General features: G+C 35.6%; 1 long non-coding RNA gene across 1 annotated transcript in view; it reads left to right on the forward strand.

Annotated features, from left to right (window-relative positions):
- The window catches only part of LOC136839118 (uncharacterized), a 184,863-nt gene that overhangs the window by 155,700 nt on the left and 4,350 nt on the right, over positions 1-24,813 (forward strand). The window contains exon 4 of the long non-coding RNA XR_010853211.1: positions 24,308-24,401. This is a non-coding gene — a long non-coding RNA (uncharacterized lncRNA). The remainder of the gene's footprint in view (positions 1-24,307; positions 24,402-24,813) is intronic.

The raw sequence follows: 24,813 nt of genomic DNA on the forward strand, positions 1-24,813 counted from the left end.
TTAGTACAAAACTGATAGTTTTGAAAAATGACCTCAAACCAGTGCCTCTTCATGAATACCCCGGCTCCAAGGAGAACTCCAGAAGTTTCCAACCATCCTATGTCCAGCTCACTCAGAGGCTTACATGCCTCTTCTAAAATTAAATTTGTGAAGTAAGTTGGTCCCAGATTGGATCCCAAGTGAAACAATGCTCCCCATCCCAAGGGTTGCCATTAGTGCCCAGTGTAGTTCATATTGGGAGGCTTTCCATCTTCCTCCGAAGTCAAACTAAAGCTAGTCCCAACTTCCTTGGATCTCCCTGGGAACGATAATTGCCAACAGAAGGGTGGATGTCGGTTTGAGCAGCTCAGAGCCATGTTCTCTTTCATTCTACTTGTCAAATTGCTTTTCCACATTCATCCGATCTTTCATTGCCTTTCCACATTTTGGTGAAATTTTTATGGCTTAGTCTTTTCTTCATTTTCTTCAAATGCCAATGCGCAGTGGCTTCCACAATTCACTGGCAGAACTTCAGAGAACTCCCGTGTTTTTTCAGTCGTCAGGAGTTATAAATTATTCATTCATAAGCCGACAACTGTTTAGATTTAGACCATCCATAGTCAGCTTCTGGCCCAATTTAGATTCACAATGGAGGTAAATTCTGATATAAAAGTAGAGTTCAGCTTGGGTATTCATGGAGAGGCACTGGCCTGAGAGATTTGTTAATTCATTTTTTAAAACTATGAAGTTTGTTGTGAATATGCAAATTTTTATAAATTTCTTTGTTTTTGGAACATTTTTACCTACCTGTGCTATATATATATATATATATATATATATATATATATATATATATATATATATATATATATATATATTTATATCTATATATTTCTATAGATACAGTATATACACATATATGTATAGATATATATACATATATATAGATACACATACTGTATCTATATGTATATTTATCTATATCTGTATATTTCTGTATATATGTATATATATCTATATCTATATCTGTATGCCGTATATACATATGTATATGTATGAGTGTATATATGTTTGTGTATATAGGCAACGTAGTTGGTGTTGAGAATGAATGGTGTACAAGATATGCAACTGAGAGCATTTAGAAGTTTTTTCAGTGGCACAGGCATTTATTAGATTATTTGACGAGAGGGCGAGTGGTTTAGTGTAAACTTGGGTTCCAGAGAAGGGCGTGTAAAGTGTCTTTATGGATGGAGTGTTGTGAGAAGCCAGCCACAGAGGATAGTAATGGTTGGATAAGAAGGCGAGTCGTGAATGGAGTGTGAAATGGTTTCTGTTTGCAGATGACGCAGAGCCGATGGGGAACATTGACAATAAACTGCAGAGATTAATAAAAGGATTTGACAGTATTCGCAAGGGAAGAGAGTTGAAAATCAGTTTATAGTGAGAATAAGATTAGGAACCTGAATAGAAACTGAAGACTGAGCAGTGAATGTTAATATGGATGATGGAAGAATGGAAGCTGTTGATTGTTATAAGTATTTATGAGTAACGGATGAAGGTAGGTTGAGAGAAGAGGTGAGCTACAGAATACGTAGAGCAAGAAAGCTGGCAAGAGGTACCTAAAAGATTGACAGTGTCTATGGAAGCTATATAAGTTGGAATGCATGAACGGAATTCTAAGACAATTCTCGTCGTCATTACTCAGGTGCGGACGTTGAATGAAAAAAAAAAATGTTGAACGTCTTGTGACGAATGGTTTCTATTATGTGCAGTCTAAGAAGGATATGCATGGATAAACATATGTGGTAATAGGCTTAGTGTAGGTTGAAAGATTGCATCATGGCATTTTTAGACGGTTTGTTCTTATGGGTAGAAATGGCAGAGAGAAGTTGGCGAAGATTGTGTAGTTCCCATATGTTTTAAGAACGAGGAAGAAGACCCAAGTGAATGGATGGACTAGGTGCAATAAGTATTGGAAAAGAAGGACTTAACATCAAATATATTGAAGGTGGCGAGCTTTCTGCTTCGGTGTATAGAATTGCTAATGTTGTCGAAGTGTTACTGCTGTAAAGGGATTCTTCCATGACTCAGAGTTTAAAGTATGAATTTGGCGTCATGACCTTGTTTATTTTTTATATATATATGTGTATATATATTTATATATATATATATATATATATATATATATATATATATATATATATATATATATATATATATATATATATATATATATATATATATATATATATACAGTAATTACAGTTATAATTATAATAACTTTTAACACGTGATTCCTTTATCACATACTGTATTACCACTGGTGAAAAAATATTTCGAGACGGGGTGTAGGTCTTCACCAGTTTCAGCTTTAGTTACAAGCTGATGGGACCTGGAAATAAAGTCGAAACCGACCAGGACCTGCACCTCGTCTCCTATTTTTTCACACGCGCACATATTCATAATATATATATCTATATCTATATATATATGTCTATCTATATATATCTACATATATCTATATGTATGTATAGATATATATATATATATATATATATATATATATATATATATATATATATATATATATATATATATATATATATATATATATATATACACGGGCATGTTAGTTTGGTAAGATTACCTTCTTTTGATACTCCGGATGGGGGTTAAAATCTTGCTACAGTTGTCAGAATCGTTGTATATCTTCTATTCTATATTCATCACGTTCCATATTTTCGTGATTCAGTTATACACATGCGTAATACATCTATACATACAGCCTGATTAACGTACTTTCCAGACGTCCTCTTTATTTTTTAACACATACACACACATATGTATATGTATGTATGTATATCTTCTTCTTCTTCTTTTAACGTATATTTATTCCCATTTTTGTATGGGGTATATATATGCCTATATATTGACGGATTTTGATTTGGCTTTGGGGTAGACCTGATTTGGTCTCGATCTTGAGAATCCCTGCCTGATTTATCCACCGCTTAGACAAGACGAGCATGTGTTCCATCTGTGTTACCCGACCCAACGCCCTTTCTTCCCAGCAGGGGCAAAGAAGTTTTGCCGGGTATGGCCACCGAGTTCGATATCGTGTGAGATGTTTGTTATGTTTTAGAAGGTGTTGTAGTGGCTTTGTTTTGTGTGTGTATTTAGTCTTCATCCATTTGCTTCTTGAAACCTATCCGTTGATTACATATATAATCCCGGGATGTCTGAATCGTGGCCTCTCTGATCAGCCGGCTGAGGGTTTGAAGCCACAGACCTCTACGAAGTCGAAGCTGCTGCTGCAGTCTGACCAGGGAAGCATATATATATATATATATATATACCTGCCTGATTTTATATAATATATATATATATATTAAGTGTCTGTATATCTGAAGCTGTCACCTTTCAGGATTTCGGCTCTTGAGAATCAAGTAAGGATACATTTATCCACCAAGCCCTAAGACAGCATGTCTCCATCTGTGTTAGAGGTTAGTTGGGCAAATGAAGTTTGCCTTCCACCGTGATATCGAGGAGACAGAAAATGTGGGTGTCGGTGGATTTAGAATAGCTGTCACTTGTGAATCTTCAGCGATCGTTCTTGATGCCTCCATTACCCCTGCTGAATCGTGGTCATAAGAACACGATGAAGAGAAGTAGGGTTGTATGTGGCAGTCTGACCAGGGAAGCACCTGAATCTGCTAGGGTCCTACCTGCCTGATTTTGAAATTCAGCTCATGGAAGTCCTGTTCTTTTCACGGCCTACGAGTAACCTGGTATAGACCTAAACAGTGGAAACTTGTGTAGAAGTTAGTTGGGCGAAAAGAACAAGAAGTCACAAGGCGACCTGGTTGAAATCACAAGTGAAAGGCAAATGACAGTGATTCGAGTGTGATAGACTGAGACACCCAAAGGGTGACCCACTCTGACGCTACTCGGAATGCCATCGATCTCTCATACCTTCGAAGACATTACGAGACCCTCTGGTCATGCTCTTTCCACCGGACCGGACTCGTCCTTGTGCCATTGTTCTTAGCAAATAATGTAAAGTAGTAAAGTATAATAAAATATATTCTGTTCTCAGGAAACATTATTGGAATCCTTATCAGTATTGAAGTAGTCCACAGTTGTTAAGTTACTGTAGAAGGGTTTTCGTTAAACGATAATTTGGCTCATAAGAGAATAATAATGCTTGTGTCTGCTCAGCTTTTTGCATTAGAGATTGATTAGATTCTTGGAAAGCGCTTACGAAAGAAGGATTTGTGTGTAGAAAGAACTTTACCTTTTAACGTTGCAGAATATGTCTTCTTAAAACCATTAAAATTTGTCCTGTGTCATAACAGACATACATGTGTGTGATATATTTTACACTTGCTTGAGGTGAATGATTGAATACTTGAACTAACTTTTATAATTCTGGAAACTCATCATGAATATGAATGGGAGTTAAAAGTGCTAGTTAAGAAATAAATTGCTTTGTTGAACCAGAGTCGTAGTTCATGGTTGCTTGAAAGTTAACTTATGAAAAGTTTAGAGTTAAAGTAACACAGTAAAGTCATCATTTAAAATTCCCTTCTCAAAAAAAATTAATGCGAGGTTGTTCTGCAATATAATTGGTTTTTGATGCTGTGAAATTCTTTTATATTAGATATTTATTTTGCATTTTAGTGTAAAATCACAATTGCTGTGCATGAACGCTTTGCTTGAGTGATGATGTAGTTGGGTAAGTGCACTCTGCTTGTGGAAGTAAATAGTTTAGTGAGTCACAACACTATCCCAGTCTAATTGTTATTATTATTATTATTATTATTATTATTATTATTATTATTGGAACAAGCCCACAGGGATCATTGACTTGAAATTCAATATGGTGTTCATTTGAAAGAAGTAACAGAAGGTAATAGAGCAGAAAGAAAGAAGAATAATTTTACAAATAAATAGATAAAAATGCAAGCAAAATCTAAGTCTTGTTGTAGGGTAACATTCTCTGGAACGGAGAAGTTCGATAGCGAGGCTCATTTACTGCATGTTGGTGCTCCTGTACAGCAAGTCTGGTCGCTCTTGGTAGGAAAGAGGATCAGGGACTAGTTGTGAATGTGAAGATCTGTGTCCAAGCGATAACCTGCTACCACGAACCATCCTGTCTAAAAGAGATGAAACTCTGGCAGAAGCAGACATTCACACCGGAGAACAGCATTCTAGTAAAGGAAAGGCAAATGAACTAAAACAGGTTGCACTGATTTTATCACTGTTCGAGTTCCAGTCTTCCTATGGGGAACTGAATTAAATTCCAATCTTTGCCCGCACGTGGGTGTACTGATGTTAACTCGGGAAGTCAATTGATTTTTGTTTTTGTGCTTATTTGCTAAGTCTTTGTATGTACCATTTTCACCGAGAATGAGTATTTTTTTTATCATTGCTTATCTTTTATTTATTTTTATTTCTTGCTTCAATTTTCCATGATTTTTAAGTAGCCCTACAGATACCAAGCTCATTAAAAAAAATAGTGCTACAAAAATATTGTAGTTGTGATATTCATGATCTCCATGTGGAATAGAGCATGACCTGGAGCCTGAAGGGATTAGAAACTCCATCTTAATGGACGTCCGAGAGAGAGAGAGAGAGAGAGAGAGAGAGAGAGAGAGAGAGAGAGAGAGAGAGAGAGAGAGAGAGAGAATAGCTGTTCATGGGTTTTGTTGTGCCCTGTTAAATATTGTGGAGCCCATATCAGCCATATTAAATTGAGCATTGGATTAATTTTATCTTTACAAGAACGGAGATGTGGAAAACAGTTAAATTCTTGCTCTAGACACTCTCCACCCACTCTAGTAGCGAACCAGACAACATTCCAGTAAAAATAAAAATCTTCCCATGTGACTCTGCACCACCACATGACACAGACACACACACACACATAAATATATATTATATATATAATATATAATCACCTCCAGTGCCACATGATGCTAATGGCCTCTGTGAAGTTCTGCCATTAATATATTTCTTTTGCTTTGTCTTCCACAAATCTGCACTCATCTCCAGCCTCCCTTTTCATATTTTTCGTCCAAGTAGGTTGGGTCTTCCAGCTCTTCTGGTGCCCACAAGAGCCTAGCTAACTTTGTCATATATATATATATATATATATATATATATATATATATATATATATATATATATATATACACACAGTATATATATATATATATATATATATATATATATATATATATATATATATATATATATATATATATATATATATATATATGTATATATATATATAATATATATATATAATATATATATATATAATATATATATATAATATATATATATATATAATATAATATAAATATATATGAATACTGTTAACTTTTATGTATGCAGCTGTTAAATTTCTTCTCTAAGGAAGTGATGTGCGGAGATTAAACTGAGTGACAGAGAAAATGTTAAACTTGTTAAAAGGTGAAATATTTTCAATGTATATGAGGTGTATGCAACAGTGAAAGAGTGAAAAATGTGCAGATTGTATAGAAGTGATAGAAAAGATTAGTGTATTTGATGACTCGGATCAGAACCCTTCAAGTTCCGTAACTTGAAAAGAATGGGGGCATACATCATGGTGAAAAGAATGTATAATTCAGAATAATTAAAGGAAGAGAGGAGAGGAAGACCTAGAAAGTGTTGGATAGAGTAGAAATACATCGTTACTGAAGAGTTTTGATATCCAGGAAGAGAGAGCGTGTGGGCTTTATTATGCAGCAGGTAAAAAGATAGTATAGCCATGACCAATGTCCTTTTTACCTCCATAGAGCAAGAACTTTAGGGATTGGTTGTTCTACAGTGAAGCAAAGTCAAAGAGTAAGATTAATTACTAAATAAATCTCAGAATAAAACATGTTACTGTTGAGATACACTCTGAAATAAACGCAATCCTGGGTTGATGGGGCGAGTACTTTTAAGGTGTGTTGAACTTGAAATATAGAAGAGAGGTAAAGCTAAATACCACGATTGGTGGGGTTTGGTGAGTTTGTAAATTCCTTTTGAAGTGACAGGTGAGAAAACAAAGTTCCAGAGTCATAGGTGAACACAAATGATTGCTCCTTGTGTAAAAGATTGTTGACATAACTTGACTCTGCATCCCACAGAAGGTGTACAGTGGGGTTTTTGTTGAAAAAGTGAGACAGATGACAGAAAATTTTAACAGGGGAAAGAACGGTGAGGGTTGAAGCAGGGAAGAGTGTGGGTAGATAGTTTGTCTTATGAAAGTTAAGATAAAAATTTTAAAGTTGAGGGAAAAGCTCTGCATGGCATATTTGAACCATTGAACATCCTACAATAAAATCAATAGTGGCACTGTGGGGTATTGGGGATACTGTAGATAATATAGAGGGTAAATTGCAAGGAGCAGTCCAAATTATGATGGAATGATGTGTATATTAGAATATGTGATAGGAGAATGATTAGTGTGGTGTAAAAGGAGGTTAATATATGCTGTGTCTTGTCCCTGTGGCTGTTTAATATGTATATGGATGGAGTGATATGAGCATTCAGAATTAAGATTGATGTACTGTAGTTGCTAAAGTTTTAGAATAAGAAAGTAAGACTCATGGTGAGTGTTTGTTGGCTGATGTTTGCAGATCAGACAATACCAAACTGATTGTAGATAGTGAAAAGAAATTACAGAAAGCAGTGAAAGTGTTTGCAAGAGGAGTCGAGGGTAAAAGGAAACCACAAGGAAGATGGAGCAGAGAATGTGTACGCAAAAGATTGGTAAGAGACTTTGACTGTGTATGGAAGCCAAGATAGGAATGCTGAAGTGATTCCCAAAACAGTGCTCCTTTAGGAAAGTGAAGTGTGGAATATGGTTGACAGAAAAATGGTTGAAAGCGAAGAGATAGATTGTTTGAATATTATATGTAGTGTAAAAATTGAAAGGATATAATAATAAAAAGATACGCATAGCGGAAAGGATAAATCAGAAGGTAATGAGGTGGTTTGATCTTAAGGAGAAAATGAAGTACAGTAGATTGATGTAAATTGAGTTTACAATTTGTGTTCGGTAGATATCGCGGATTAGGTCTGTGAAAAGTCATAATATGCAGGAAGCGCAGCAGTGCCTCCAAGATTGAGGCGAATTTTGTTGTTGATGTTCCTTTTGTACTAGTGTATTAAACAACAAATATTATGGAAGTGTGGCTGGTAATCCTTAAAAAAATACCTTTACACATTAACTGAGATACCGGCGTTGCTTGTAATAAATATACTTCTAGACCTTGTGTTGTAAAAGTAAATTGACTTGATTTATTAGTTTTATGGTAAACTGCTGTGAGGACACGAGTGGTTGTAGACCGCTAAAAAATGATTTAGCTTACGGTTGTTACTTTTAGTGTCAAAATTTCTTGTGATATCGTATTACGTAGCCAGTACCTGTTGCACGCCACAGACACGTCTTGACTTTGCTGTATCATTACCCTTTTAATTTTATGCTTGACTTTTTTTTGTAAGAAATCTGTGCAGTTCATATATTGAAAAGCTACTCTTGGTTAATCAACATTTTGTCGTCGGAACTGAAAACACTTCTGAGACCGAGTCATGTGCAGTTTCCTCAGAGCAAATAATTTATCTGCTGTATGAGAAGCATGAAAGCCATTGTTGTGTTGACTTCTTTCTTTCACAGGAAGTTTTCTCTCCTTAGTCTTGTGACCTCTGCTGCTTTTGTCTTTGTTGACATAGACCTCCATCCGCCTCATCTGTCCTCTCCGTTTCCATTTAACTCGTTTGTCTCTTCCTACCACCAACGTCCTTGTCTTTTCCCACCGCTTTTCTCTCTCTCTCTCTCTCTCTCTCTCTCTCTCTCTCTCTCTCTCTCTCTCTCTCTCTCTCCCCAATGAAGCTTTTATGGCAGGACGGGGAACCCTTTTGCAATTTTCCGTGGATTACCAACATAGTGGTTTTGCCCTTTGTCTGTTCGAGTTAGAATCTCCTGAGAATGTTGAGGGCAATAGAATTTCTATTGGATGGCCGATAAGTAATCTCGTATTGCTGAGTTTTTCAGCTTTTATGGTTCTCATTTTTTATCTTAATATTTCTGTTTTCGTTGTATTGTATTATCAGACGCAGTCTAGATACGGGAGACATGCTACGCACTTACTTGATTGCAGAGTATTGATGCCATACCAGATGGTTTATATTGGGATGTTCTTGTAATTAAAACTGCTAGCATTACCCGAAGACTTTATTGTTTCAAGGGCACTTTGAATTTGACCCATGCTTGCTGGGTACAGTCTCTTGTATTCTGTGTGTTGGCATGACCTAGGTTAATGGTTGCTTTGAACCTAATTAACTGAGGTTGTACTATTTTTGGCAGTTTATTTTTTCAGGTAAGGGAAAAGTCGTGGGCATTCTTGCCAGTTTGAAGCCTGCTGCGAGGTTTCGCGAGGGTGTTGAGTTATCAGTACATACCCTAGCGTCGTTGACTGTGACGTTTGTGGGTATCGTTATCACTCTAAGGTGGTCATTTTTGTCATTCCCGCATTCTCAAACACCCTCCTTCCCGTTTCCTTTTCACTGTAGAGCTCGGAAGTCATTACTACAACAAAGTAAAAAATGCTCCGAAATTTCTTCGGCCCAATCGAGTTTTCTGTACAGCTGCTACAGCGTGCAATCAAGGCTACCGAAAATAGATCTATCTTTCGGTGGTCTCGGTATAATGCTATATGAGCCGCGGCCCATGAAAATAATCACCGGCTGGTGGTGGCCTAGCCTATATCGTAGCCAGAAGCACGATTATGGCTAACTTTTAACCTTAAATAAAATAAAAACTAATAAGGCTAGAGGGCTACAATTTGGTATGTTTGATGATTGGAGGGTGCATGATCAACATACCAATTTGTAGCCCTATAGCCTCAGTAGTTTTTAAGATCTAAGGGCGGACAGAAATAGTGTGGACAGAATAAAGTGCGGACGGACAGACAAAGCCGACACAATAGTTTTCTTTTACAGAAAACTAAAAATCCAATGTTCTTGTCCACTTTCTCGTACTTTTCGTGTTACCCCTCTCCCAGTCTGCCCAGTGTATCTTCGTCGCTCGTGCTTCAGCTTCTTGCGACCTTTCTGTAGACAGAACAGACGTGTTCAACGAAAGTAGATGAGATTACTTGAAGATAGACATCCAAAATTCTCTTGGGCTGTTCTTTGTGCCATGTGCAATCTTTCCTAAGTTTCATGAAAATATGTTGATGTATGTGTACGTCATGTAATGCAAAAATTACGAACATATAACGGATGGTTTTCATTTGGGTTGTTTTTGTATTAATCAGAACCTGTGAAACTTCTCTGCATTTCTTTGAAATTTGCTGCAAAGTTAAAGACTTTGAGTCAAGAAACAAGTCGGTGATGTTTTTGGATTGTGGTTGTCTAGATTTACCTCCAAAGCCAGTTAAAATTGTTCGGTTAATTTCATGCTCTTAAATATATTGGACATATGAATTCATTTTGGAAAATTTTGACTTCATTCCAAGTGCTGTCGTTGTGTTGAGTTTCATGTTTTGAGTGTTGACAGCTTTCTGTGCATTTATTCCTAAGAAAAGTTTTCTTTTGTCTTTATTTGTCGCTGTTTAAAAGCCATTCATCCTACAATCGGTGTCAAGTGTAGCCAAGTCGTAATAATGCCAAGTAATTTTTTTATGGAATGACTTCGAACCCCTAATAAAAATGGGTATCTTATTTGCAGTAGAGAAACCAAAAGGAACTGGTGCATTCCCTGCCACTGTGCGAAGATAGTAAACTTGTCAAGAGAAGTTGGGATTGAGACAAACTTTTTACATTTTGAAGATACAGTTATTTAATTTTGTAATTTTGCGTTTTTATATCTAAACACAAACACACACACACACACATACATATACATACATACATACGAACACACACCTTTGGAATCTACTGGTCACTTTTTACCAGATACATATGTCATTTTTATTAACCACAATGCCCTGTTAACTCGATTTCTTCACATTTTGGAAACGCTTGTCACTACTAAGCCTAGAATACGACTAAATACTCTTCTCTGATGGTGGAGGCGAGTCTATTCCAGCTGTAGTAAATGTATCTGAATTCGACAGATACAAGTACGTATGAGCCGGACTAGACTTGCACCTTTCTTCGTGACCAGGTAATTATCGTTACGTCGTTTGAATACCCCGGACCCGAGATCGAGCGAGTCTCGGCCGGGCATCAGAATGAGTTTATTTCTTTCCTAATTTGGTACTAGTCTTAGTGACCAGCGTCTCCAAAATATGAAGATATATATATATATATATATATATATATATATATATATATATATATATATATATATATATATATATATATATATATATATATATACTATATATATATATATATATTATTTGTATATATATGTATATATATATATATATATATATATATATATATATATATATATATATACATAGATATATATATATATATATATATATATACTATATATATATTTGTATATATATATATATATATATATATATATATATATATATATATTATTTGTATTATATATATATATATATATATATATATATATATATATATATATATATATACTATTTTTATATATATATACTGCATATATATTATTTTATTTATATATATATATATATATATATATATATATATATATATATATATATATATATATATATATATATATATAGTATCTACTGTATATATATATTATATATATATGTGTATATATATATATATATATATATATATAGAGCATCTACTGTATATATATTATGTATATATGTATGTATATATATGTGTGTGTGTGTATAGTATATACAGTATATATATATACATACATACATACATACACACACATTTATATAGATAGGTGTTTTTCCCTTTGAATGTATTGGAATTTTTCCTACACGCCCACCGGTTCGGCATTTCTTCGAGGGAAGCTCACGTCGGAAGTACATTGACATGTTGTCATTTTTGCTCTCACGTCCTCCAAAAGAATTGTTTGCTGCCTACGAGGGTCATTGCCAGATATTGAGCCTGACACTTAAAGTTGTCTTTCCATTACGGCTGTGGCTCTCTCTCTCTCTCTCTCTCTCTCTCTCTCTCTCTCTCTCTCTCTCTCTCCTGAAATTTTGATGGGCCTCCTCGTTCTGATGCCGCTTGAGAACCAAACCCTCCGTGCCATCTTCAGTGCACGTCTTTTCTGTTTATAACTGTTTAACGACTTTGCGAATGTTTTATCGTGGTTTTATAGGTAACAGACTTGAATTGCTGGGCTTTCCTTATGGTCATGTGTAAAGTAAATCTAAAGATTTTCAGCTAGTTATCTGATTGACTGAGTGAGGCAACCTGCAGTGTGTATTTTTCTTTTTCTTTTTGTAGTACCATGTTGGTAATCATTAAAAGATGACCAACTGTCTGGTCCCACTCAGAGTATCCGTTTGTTCAGTTGCTCAGTAAATATAACCTTCATATTATTTATCTTTTGTTGATTCGGCCATGTCGGAAAGAATTGTTCGGGTTTCATTTTGTCATTTCAAGTAAATCGCATCGCTCTTTTTCTGTTTAGAATTGAATTAATTTCGGTGGCTCTTTTGCGGATTCCGTTTTGACTTTGTTCCGTTGTCTAAATAGAGATGACAAATTTGAAACACAATGAGACCATGAAGGAGGAATGAAGTTCCAAAGCACCACCTGTGTCATTGCAGCGCTGCCTCCATTAGCCAAATGAGAAAGAATGGAATGCTCAAATCTTATGTTGATATGCCTAGAGTTGAGTTCGAATATAACTGGGTCAGGAGGTTCATCTTTCCAGTCCCTTTCTTTTTATTATTGGGAAAATGAAAAATGTTGCGAGACCTTGGGTTTGACTGCTGTGTAGTTTTTCCTCCTCCTCTTAGTTTTTCCTCATTCTGTCCCTCCCTCGCTTTCGTAAGAAGATTAAGGATGATCTTGATGGGAAAGTGGAGTTATAAGAATTGCCTCAGCACTTCTGAAATGCATTATTATTATTATTATTATTGCAGGTATGATATTCATTACTTATCTGATGACAAGGTCTCCGTTTTCATGAAGGTCTTGGAGTTAACTTGCGGTGTGCTCTCTCCTTCATAAGAAAGCTGTGCTCTTGACGCATGGCTCACCAAATTTATTAAAAGGGCATGCAATTCTGTGAAAAAGCATCAGCGAAAAGCGGTTCGTTTCTTGATCTGCTGTGATCATGGTGTACTTGGTTCAAAACTTTTCTTTTGCTTCCGATTCCGAAATGGCTGAAATGATATTGCTTATTAGTTTTAGATAAGGAGACTGACACATTTTTCAGACAAAGGGCTTCTTTGGAATTTTATCATCTCTTATCAGATCTTATCGGAGCATAGTGCATCTGTGCGCGATCCCCACTCGAAGGTTTCTCGTTTCAGCATTACACCCAAGTAATGTGAGGTATTTATGATGCAGACTTCCCTGTGGGTATCTCATGGTATTTTTCTTCCTTTTTTCTCTCTGTGACGGAGGCTTTTTCATACATGGACGGTAGTGAATTTTCAATGGTACTTTCAGTGCCTTTTCTAATAACCCCTTTGAGAAATCGTCATTTATTTATTTCCCAGTGACCAGCCAGTCTCAGTGGCTGGACCCATCCGTTTTATTCGATTTGCATGAAGACGAGTTGCATAATGGTGGAGAATGTTAAAGATTGAGTGTTTTATTGACCTGTCACTCTAGATATTTTTGTGCAGCAGAAAAACACATTCTTATTAAATTTACAAGTTGGAAAAGACCATAAACTTCCAAAGCAAGCGTCCACAGAATAAGATGGCGTTTAGGGAAGACCAGTGCCCTAAGAAGTAAGATACTGATGAAAGAACGGGGATCATAAGCAAAAATGAGCATCAGCATCCGTAACGCCGTGAGGAGGGTTGTTCCGCAGTTGTGCAGTAAAGGGGACGAAAACTGTCCCGTATGGGACATTGTATCATCAAGAATTCTCAACGGAATGGGGATGCCGACGTTTGATCAAACGAGTGTTACGCACTAACCCAGATGCATTGGCATTAGAGGCGGTAGGAGGAGTCCTTCGTTGAAATGTAGCCTTTGGAAGATGTCCCAAAGAGGATATCTTCGACAGTGGTCGAAATCATTGCTTAGAAAACGATGAAGCACCACTATAAGCTTTTTATCTAGAAAGTAAAGTTCCCTGGACTTGCGAACTTCCAGACAAGAGAACAATATTCTAATAACGACAAACAGACTTCCAGACAAGATAATAATATTCTAGTAACGACAAACAGACTTCCAGACAAGAGAATAATATTCTATTAACGACAAACAGACTTCCAGACAAGAGAATAATATTCTAATAACGGCAAACAGACTTCCAGACAAGAGAATAATATTCTATTAACGACAAACAGACTTCCAGACAAGAGAATAATATTCTAATAACGACAAACAGACTTCCAGACAAGAGAATAATATTCTAATAACGGCAAACAGACTTCCAGACAAGAGAATAATATTCTATTAACGACAAACAGACTTCCAGACAAGAGAATAATATTCTAATAACGACAAACAGACTTCCAGACAAGAGAATAATATTCTATCAACGACAAACAGACTTCCAGACAAGAGATTAATATTCTAATAACGACAAACAAAAGATTTGAATTATGTTACACCACCATCATTACCGTGACGGTAAAGAGTTATGAATTCTTCCAGGTGTTAATAGGTTTTATAATTGATGCGAAAAAGAGCAGTGCTGACCGAAATTCATTTTTCAAGTAATCTACGAATTATATACTCTCTCTCTCTCTCTCTCTCTCTCTCTCTCTCTCTCTCTCTCTCTCTCTCTCTCTCTCTCTCTCTCTCTCTTCATATCAACCCCAGACCTCAGTTCGTATGTCTGATATTCTCCGCTAGACGAAAGAGCCTTTATTCTGGGCCTCTTCAAGTGTAAGAAGAGCTGTAGAACTACTTGAGAGCGCCATGCATCTTTGCCTTAGCTTTTCAAACTTTCGTTGAGTTTTATGGATGCAAGTTTTTATTTGTTTGTAAATGTCCTTATTCGTTATTTTTTATGCTTTCTCTAGTCACTCACGGAATTTTTCATCTGTGGAAGCTTACTTTGCAAGCCAACGTAATTACTGGTTTGTCCTACATAAATGTTAGTTCATTTTGAGTAATAATTATGATAATTATTTCGTCATCTAGCGCCCTGCCTTTTCATCTTACCGAACCTCAGTCCATCCCATTCTGTTTCCTCCCATCAGCTCAACGTTTTATTGTGCCGAGAGAGGACAAGCTTTAAAGCTTAGGTCTGAAAGGCCGAGCTGAAAGTGTAGATGTGACTGAAAAGGAGTCGCTCATGAGCCATGAGAAGAAAGAGAGAGAGAGAGAGAGAGAGAGAGAGAGAGAGAGAGAGAGAGAGAGAGAGAGAGAGAAATGCAATGCCTTGGCAAAATTAGGACGATGAATAAAGAAGTAGCCTAAATACGAATGAGAAAGGCTGGAGTATAGTAGGCTACATTTATGAATGTGCCGGAAAAAGAGAGCATAAAACGTACCGTACAAATAGTCTCCATAAACTCGGATAACCAAATGACCGCTCTCTCTCACAGAAGCAGATTGAAGGTTTCGGGTAACAAGAGAGAGGTCAGCGGGACATAAACTTTCTCGATGAAGATAATTGACACATAAAAATGGTGGTATCAAGGAGTCGACTGGCAAGGGAATAGAATTATTCAAGGAAATGAACAGATAGATTGGGAACCTTTCAAAGCCGCTGCCTTAAAGCTGTTGATATTGGTAAGATAACATGAGAATGGGTACTTTAGTAATGCCGGATTAATTGATCGATATATTTAATTAGTTTAGATTAACGAGCCGTGACAAAACATAGTCAGCGATTTGGAAATAAGTATTTACAAAAAGTAAATAATCAACATCTGGTGATATCTCATAATGATCTATAAGTATATTCACTCATTGGAACGTCATGCAGACTGCCAGTGTAAATCGGTATTTTCTGGAGACCAGTGGCTTCGTGAATTTGAAGACAATACCGCCTCTCTTGAAATTTGAGGGGAGGAGAAAGCTTTTTTTCTAAAATTTAGTCAGTGTGAAAACATTTGAAACAGCTAACATAGTGATTGAAGACGTACTGAGTTCTTTCCAGCTCCTTTGTCATACACACGTTCCGCCCGTATTTCCATTTTTTCCGGGTTTCCATCTGTGCCCCTCCTCCCGCCATTTTGCCACTCCCATGTCTACTGCTTTTTGTACTTCCAGGATCTAGCCAAGGCAGAAACAAGGAACGAAAAACTTGAGGGAGCGTAAGAGGGAATGTGATAGGATTTAGAGAAAATCGAAGAGTGGAAGGAATTGAAAAGCTGTGGAAGAGTAACATGTCAGGTACCTGAATCATCGGGGCACACGCAATTTGTGTCACAGTTGGTCTGGTAAAATGAGGGACTCGCCTCTTCAGCTCTGCAGCAGTGGCCGAAATATCCCTTGGTAATGGGGAACGAGGCCGCCTTTCAGGGAGACGCCTTTCAGGGAGAACATCAAGAGGTTAGATCAAGGTGGTTCATGGTACAAATTATCTTTGGTTCAATATTTCAAACACTTGGTACGAAACAATCACTCGAAATGCAATGGTCATATTCAAACAGCTGTGAGGAAAACAAGTCAAATATTCAGTGATTAGAATGGGATTAAAAATCCGATGAGTAAACCCCATCCCTAATATCGAGAGGTAGACTGAACAATAGCATTGACTTAGTTTGGCAGCACTATAATAATCATGAAAGCTAGTAAGCACAGTGCAGGCACTGTGCAATTGCCCCTTTAGCCGCTGTAGCGCGAGCGCTTTCATTTCGAGGAACAAGGCTGTGATGAAGGCGCTTTGTTTCGAGTACATAGCCCTGGAGTCATTGCAATAGATAGAATGGACACCTTTTGTTGTGTGATATGTGGGACTGAGTTCGTGCGGCAGTTGATTCGGTTTTGGTATACAACTGTGCATTCGGTGAGAGTGACCCTATGATTTAAAACGGTAACATTGCTGATGGGATGACTGCTGCGTTTCTTTCTTGTCTTTACCTATGGTTTTGGAGACAGATGAAAATGGCAGTTATATATTAGTCTGTTCATCTTTGGAGTTTGACAGCTGCGAAGATGAAACATCAGCTTTTAAAAACAATGAATCCATGATCGGTAAATTTCGCTGCAACGCTTCCTACGCAAGAGAAAAAAAATCTTGAACCATGGTCCCGCAAAATCCATGGAATGAACGTGGTTAAGGGTATTCCTGTCTGTCCTATGGTAGAGTTATTAGTTTTGATTATAAAGGAAAGCAGTGTGCCGACACAAGGATGATTCTTCCGTGATAAAAGTTGTAAAAATACGTATGCTGTTATCTGCGCTGCTTCAGCAATTCTTCAATGTTTTGTAGTCATTATTATTATTATTATTATTATTATTATTATTATTATTATTATTATTATTATTATTATTAAAGTTTTCATAAGTTTTCTTGAGTTCCTGCTCTTTTGGGTATTTTGTCCGTTTATTGTATTGACAATAAACGGAAAAATAATCAGTAGAACAGGAGCTTAAGAAACTTATCAGAATTGATCAAAAGTTAATAATAATAATAATAATAATAATAATAATAATAATAATAATAATAATAATAATAATAATAATAATGATGATGATGATAATAATAATAATAATAATAATTATTACCAACCAAAGAACGAGTGTTTCAGGCACGGGTTTTGAAGATAATCTATGAGAAATTATCTTAACGGGTTTTGCTTTCAGTTTCTTGAGGTATTTGTTGGTGGCGATTCAGATGCCACCCTTTCGGTTGTTTTACTTTATTGAAGAGAGTAACTGGGCAGCTATTTTTGAATGTTGCTTGGTGGCCTATCATATAAGCTGGGTGGTGACCGTGTAACTAATGTTCCCAAAGCTAGGCTCCCCTTAGCACAGGAGCCACCTGTATATGGCGAGAAGCTGAACACCTGGAAATTGTTTCAGGTTTTCTATTCAGCAATATTACAATGAAATGTTTGGCAAAAAACATGTAGCTATTTCCATCATTGGCAGATGGCTTGAATTGAGGTTCAAACTTTAAGACAATATGGAGCAGTGATGCGAGTGATGACCCTCCAATACAGTTTCGTGCTGAGGGCTGTTAATATAATCATATGTATACATATACATGTATATTATATATATATATATATATATATATATATATATATATATATATATATATATATATATATATATATAATGTATATACAGTATATATATAATTTATTTCCTCATGGATGCCTTGAGTCGGGAACTAACTAAAGGATCAGGTCTTAGGTCCAAAGGGTTGGCTGATGTTTGCTGGAAGTACTTTTGGTATTGTGTCTTGTTTGCTTCCCAACATAATCTCAGAAGAGGTGGTAATATTTTGGCGACTTCCTCTGTCCCAGTAACCTGGTGATGCTTACACTTTGCCACTCAGTTTTATTGAGCGTAGGCGACAGATCGCTTTGTGGAAAACTGAGCTACATGCAAAGTTTTAGATACCTCCTCTAAGGTTTTCCAGTATTTCCTTTCCTCTCATTCGGTCACTGACGATTTCGGAAATTGATCGTTGGCTCGTGACATTACCACTGGCACAGATGATGACTTCACGTTTGGAGAAGGGGAAAAGGGTGAGGATAAAGGGGTTAGTGGTGCCTGATAACCTTCCAGTCCCAAACGGCCAATTTTTGGACCTGAAAGGGATATTGCCGAAAACGTGAATGAAAAAATCTTGAGAAATAATGGAGCCAGTTTCTCACGATGATTTTCTATTTTTGAAATTAGTGGATAGTAATATTAAAAACTATTATATATTTGAATTACACAGGAATAATACAGCCTTTAGGGAGAGGACCAAAGATATCTCGATTATGTATCGGTAATTTATAAGTTTAGCCTACTGGGTTTAATGTCCGGAGAGCCGTTATAATACCTTAGTATCATTGTTCGTTGACAATAGGTTCTAGTTTTCAAATTCCAATTTTTTAAGCTTATGAGAAATGGCTATCATATATGGAAGGTAACTTACTGGAGTACCTTTCAAATACAATTCCTCCCATCCATCACTTCGACATTATGGCCAGTTTTATGCATAAAACACTCAAGTTTTTTTTACTAAAGTTTTCACTATCGTCATCCTGGTTTCCATTCACCCCTTATAACCTTCCATTTACTGTAACTTTCAAATTTCGAATCTCTTCCTTGTCATTGCAGCTTCTCACTTTTATAACCAGATAAGAGTATCATCAAACGTGTAAGAAAGTCCCGAACGGGTTATTGTGACTGTTACAAATGCCTACGTATCTGGTAAAAAAAGTGACCAGTAGTTAACATATATATACAGTATATATATATATATATATATATATATATATATATATATATATATATATATATATATATATATATATATATACACATAAACATATATACATCCATATTTATACATACTGTATATATAAACATATATATATATATATATACATATATTTATATATACACATATATACATATTTATATATATATATACACACACATATATATACATATATTTGTGTATGTGTGTGTGTATAAAAGGTGTGTTTAAAAAGTATATGGCCATAAAAGGTGTGTTTAAAAAGTATCTGGCCATTGTTCATAAAAATACCCATATTCAGATACAACAATCTTACACTAATCTCATTCAAAGCAGTCCCCTTGGGCTGCCACACACTTTCGTGTTGACTTATTTTGACTCTTTTGTTGTAAAGACTCAGCTGGTGGACGTCGAAAGCACTGTGTTATATTTCTTACTTGGTTGATTGGGTTAACAATTCTGGGCTGCAGATATTCCCATTTCATTCCTATTTTGATTCCAATCTACTTGCCATGTTAGATAACTGAATAAATTATATTTTTGCAGTCATGTTTTTGCTGTTCTTCCATAGTTCAGTTAGTGACTTGGATAACGAGAGAGAGAGAGAGAGAGAGAGAGAGAGAGAGAGAGAGAGAGAGAGAGAGAGAGAGAGAGAGAGAGAGAGAGAGAATGTGCTGACCCACTACGCAGGCTGGCCATTGCTACCGTGGTATCTTTTGAGATATAAGTTGATATGACATTGATCTTAAAACAGATACAGGAGGAGGTTATGACCCTATCTGACCTGGTATAATAGGGTGTAATATATATATATATATATATATATATATATATATATATATATATATATATATGAATGTCTTTTCCTGTAATACTACAGTGTAATATGAAAATAAGAAGGCCCATAAAACACTATTTAAACGTTGAAACCATATATTTCGGGCACTGGTTTCAACGTTTAAATAGTGTTTTATGGGCCTTCTTATTTTCATATATATATATATATATATATATATATATATATATATATATATATATATATATATTATATGTGTATTTTATATATATATATATATATATATATATATATATATATATATATATATATATATATATATATATGTATATAAATGTGTGTGTTATTATATATATATTATATGTATATGTATAGTATATATATGTATATTATATATATGTATATGTATTGTATATATATGTACTGTATATTATATAATTATATATACTGTATATATATATTATACATATATATGTTGTATATATATGTGTGTATTATATATACACATATAATATATATATAAATATGTACTGTATAGTATATATATGTATAAATATATATATATATATATATATATATACACACACACACACACATATATATACATATATATATATATATATATATATATATATATATATATATATTATATAATATAATATATATGGGCCGAACTAAGGCGGCATGGACCGAGAATGGTTTATGTTCCACCATATTCACTTAGCTGCTTCTTAGGGGAGTCGGCTGGATTCGTGACTGGGTATGTGAAATCCAAACTTGGACTGGTAAAAAACGAAGTGCGAGAGAGAACAGTGGAAAATTCGAAGTCCCATCAACACCGTGATATGAGTTACACCGCTCACCTGCCTTATATACCATCCTGTTCTCTCCGTCCCCCTCTGTTCTCTCTCTCTCTTCTGTCCTTCTTTTCCTTTCTTCTCCCTTTATAGTGTTTGGGCGGTGACGTTTTGATACGTCACAGTTCATGGGACGTCTTGTTCACAAGACCTGTCGGTCACCTTCCGTCTCACCACTTCACCCATTTTCGTTTTGTCTGAGCGCTTGAATGACACTTCCCCCACTTCTTCTCGAGAGTCGATTCATAACCGTAAGACCTGTGTCTCACTCTCTATGATAGTCTCAATCATAGTTTCTATAATAGTCTCTGTATTTCTGGAATACTCTCTCTCTCTGTAACACACACGCACACATACATATGTACGCACATATATATATATATATATATATATATATATATATATATATATATATATATATATATATATATATATATATTTATAAAATATATATAAGAATATATGTTTTTTCCAGTATACAACGCTAACGCTCAAACAGCATGCTACGATGGTGAGGATGGGTCTATTCAAGATATATTTATGTATTTATGTATGATCGTAAATAAAATGTGTTTTCGTAGCCCAGTGGTTAAAGTTAATCCTGCCTAGACCTTTGAATCTTACCTTGGACGTCGGGTATCTTCCTTATTTGTCCATTTGTCTCTAAAGCTCGAATTGATGATTCTGTCCAATAAGTGAGGAAAACAATGTTACTAGGTCATTGCTGCTCTTACAAGTGCACAAACATACACACACACACACATATACTCATATATAAGAGTATTTATATATATATATATATATATATATATATATATATATATATATATATATATTTAAAAAGTACTTGTATATTATGGGCCATCGAGAATTAAAAAGCACTAGTTGGATACTATGGGCCACCGAGAAATAGATCATATATTTTGAAGAATTCACTTTTAAGATATCAGTTCTGGAAATCATTCAGCTACAGCTTATTAGTAACGGAATTGCTCTTTAAAGTCTGTACGATCAGCAGTAGTAATAATAATAATAATAATAATAATAATAATAATAATAATAATAATAATAATAATAATAATAATAATAATAATAAATGGATAAGTATCAAGACCTGAAAATCGAAATAAGAAGGATATGGAATATGCCAGTGGAAATTGTACCCATAATCACAGGAACACTAGGCACGATCCCAAGATCCCAGAAAAGGAATCTGGAAAAACTAGATGCCGAAGTAGCTCCAGGACTCATGCAGAAAAATGTGCTACTAGAAACAGCGCGCACAGTGAGAAAAGTGATGGACTCCTAAGGAGGCACGATGCAACCCGGAACCCCACACTAAAAACCACCCAGTCGAATAGGATGACTGTGATAAAAAAAGAAAATAATAATAACTTTTCTTTCGAATGTCGAACAGTTTGATGGACAGGGCTTATAGTAAAGGTGGTTTGTTGTTTTAAGTGTAATTTACTTGTAATATTCGTAGGATATTTATTAGAATTACTCCCGAAGGATTTTCTAATTGTATAGATCGAAATACTTCATTTTGGCACCCAGTGGGATTTTTGTAATAGTGATGTTTTACTGTATTATTATTTGCGGATGTTGTGACATCATTAACTGGCTCGAGTGCTGTTTTCTTAAATGTGATCGCAAATGTTTGTTGTCGGCGAGTTTTCATGTTAAATGTAACCTTAGGGAGGGAGAGTGCTACTTTCATGAGTGTGAAACTCCCACAGTTACTGCCCCCTCGCATGTTATGCAATAATGTTAAGTAATGACAAGCGTACCTGAGAGTTTGTTTGTAATGTAGTATGTTGCTTGTTCTTTAGGTGACTTGATTGACCATTCATCTTGTTCATTAAGATTTATTGACACCTAGCATCACATCATTGGTCCCAGGGTACGAAGATTGTTGGTAGAGCTGCTCCCTGTTGATTTATTTATGGAATTCAAGACAGTGTCCATTCTTCAATTAGCGTTTCGGAGAATTTTTTTGAGAACTTTTAACCTTGAAGTGTGAAGTGTTGTATGCTAGAAGGTAGCAGTTGCTTTTTGGGTTAAGTTTTAAGTGAATAATATCTCTTTCATAGAAACTCATCTCAACACATTCCCATGTTTTAAGATCACTGTCAGCTCCTCTGTTAATGTCTAGTTTTATTGAGTTAGCCCGTGCCCTTACCGCAAGTTAGAAGTGACTTTTCTTTTACATCTGGTAGACGACATGTAAATTAATGAAAAATATAGGGAAAAGCTACATTTACATTAAAAGTGATTTGAGTACTGATCAACATCTCTTTAAGAATCAGTTCAAGGAGTAGAGCAAATGGCAAAGAAAAACAGCCAAGGTTTGCGTAATGACATCAGATTTGCTTTTTAGTATTTTGTTTACTAAGTTATAATGTTCATGCTTTGTAACTTTAAGCCTGATGACTTTTACTGCCTGTGGTATAAGTACTCGTATACAAAATGCGTCTGTTTGCAGAGATGCTGTTGTAACGGACCAGTTCATTTGTTTTCAGGCAGTGTTTCATTAGCATGCTCTGTAATCATTGGTGTAGTACTACCTGCAAGAAATAGTGATGCCGTGGAAGTTCTCTGGAATTGATTTAAAAAACATTTGTATTTTGAAAAAAAGATTTTTTGAGACATCAGAAGCTGGTGATTCTCGTCTTTCATGTTGTTACTTATACTAAAGAGATCAGTACCAGTTGCATATTATTTTCACTTTACTAAGGAGAAAATAATAAAGGAAACTGAATCATTTTTGTCGTTGGTTGTGTGGAATGGGTGGGATGCTACTCCAAAAAGACGTGGAATCTTCGACTTTCTCAATGTGAAATTCTCTGCAAGAGTAGCTTACACACACAGGGGACAACTGGTACTATATTTTAGTTATATTTAAAGCGCATCGTAGGTGGTCAGATCTGATTCCTAACAGACAAGAAGCTTGGAATTACAAGCATTTTTATAGATCTTGTTACGTGTCGTGCCAGATTTATCCTGTAAGCAAGCTTACTCTTGACATTGCCAAAGACAAGTATCTGTGCCTTCATAATAAAGAGAAATCCTTGCTACTTGTGTCGGCTTCCATTTCAGAAATGTTCAAACTGTGATTTGATTTAATGTGACTATAATTAAGTTTCAGTTTTGTGATGAGTTCTTTTGTTTCAGGTACGTTCGATGTTTTCCTCCGTGCAACGTGATACTTGCCGTTAGAGTCCCCGCGTAATTCTACATAATGAAGGTGTGCGCGCGCCAGCGAACGGTAAGATATTCATCTGAAAAAGATTCCTCATCTCCAGGCCTTTCTGTGTTCTGTAACGTCTTCTCCACTCTTGGAAATGGATTTTCTTCCCGTTTTGAATTCCGCCAGAAAATGAATTATGACTCTTATCACTTGCTTCTCGACAAGTTTTCTCACGGGCTGTGCTCCCCACCTATTTCTTGTTATTTATTTGCAAAGCACGGTCATTACTTCCTCCATAGCGGACGATTTTTTTTTATGCAAATTCGTAATGGTATGTGCGTTTATCTTTCCATTATGTGCCTTATGTCAAGGAAGCCCTTTGTTAAACTCCCCAGCTAATTATTGATAGCAGTGGCTTTATTTCTTACTCCCATTGTTTGGCTTTTGAATGACAACTGTTGGACGAAATGCATCATCCCCTCTCACGCCC

The sequence above is a fragment of the Macrobrachium rosenbergii genome, chromosome 6 (assembly GCF_040412425.1).
Source record: "Macrobrachium rosenbergii isolate ZJJX-2024 chromosome 6, ASM4041242v1, whole genome shotgun sequence".
Classification (NCBI taxonomy): Eukaryota; Metazoa; Arthropoda; class Malacostraca; order Decapoda; family Palaemonidae; genus Macrobrachium; species Macrobrachium rosenbergii.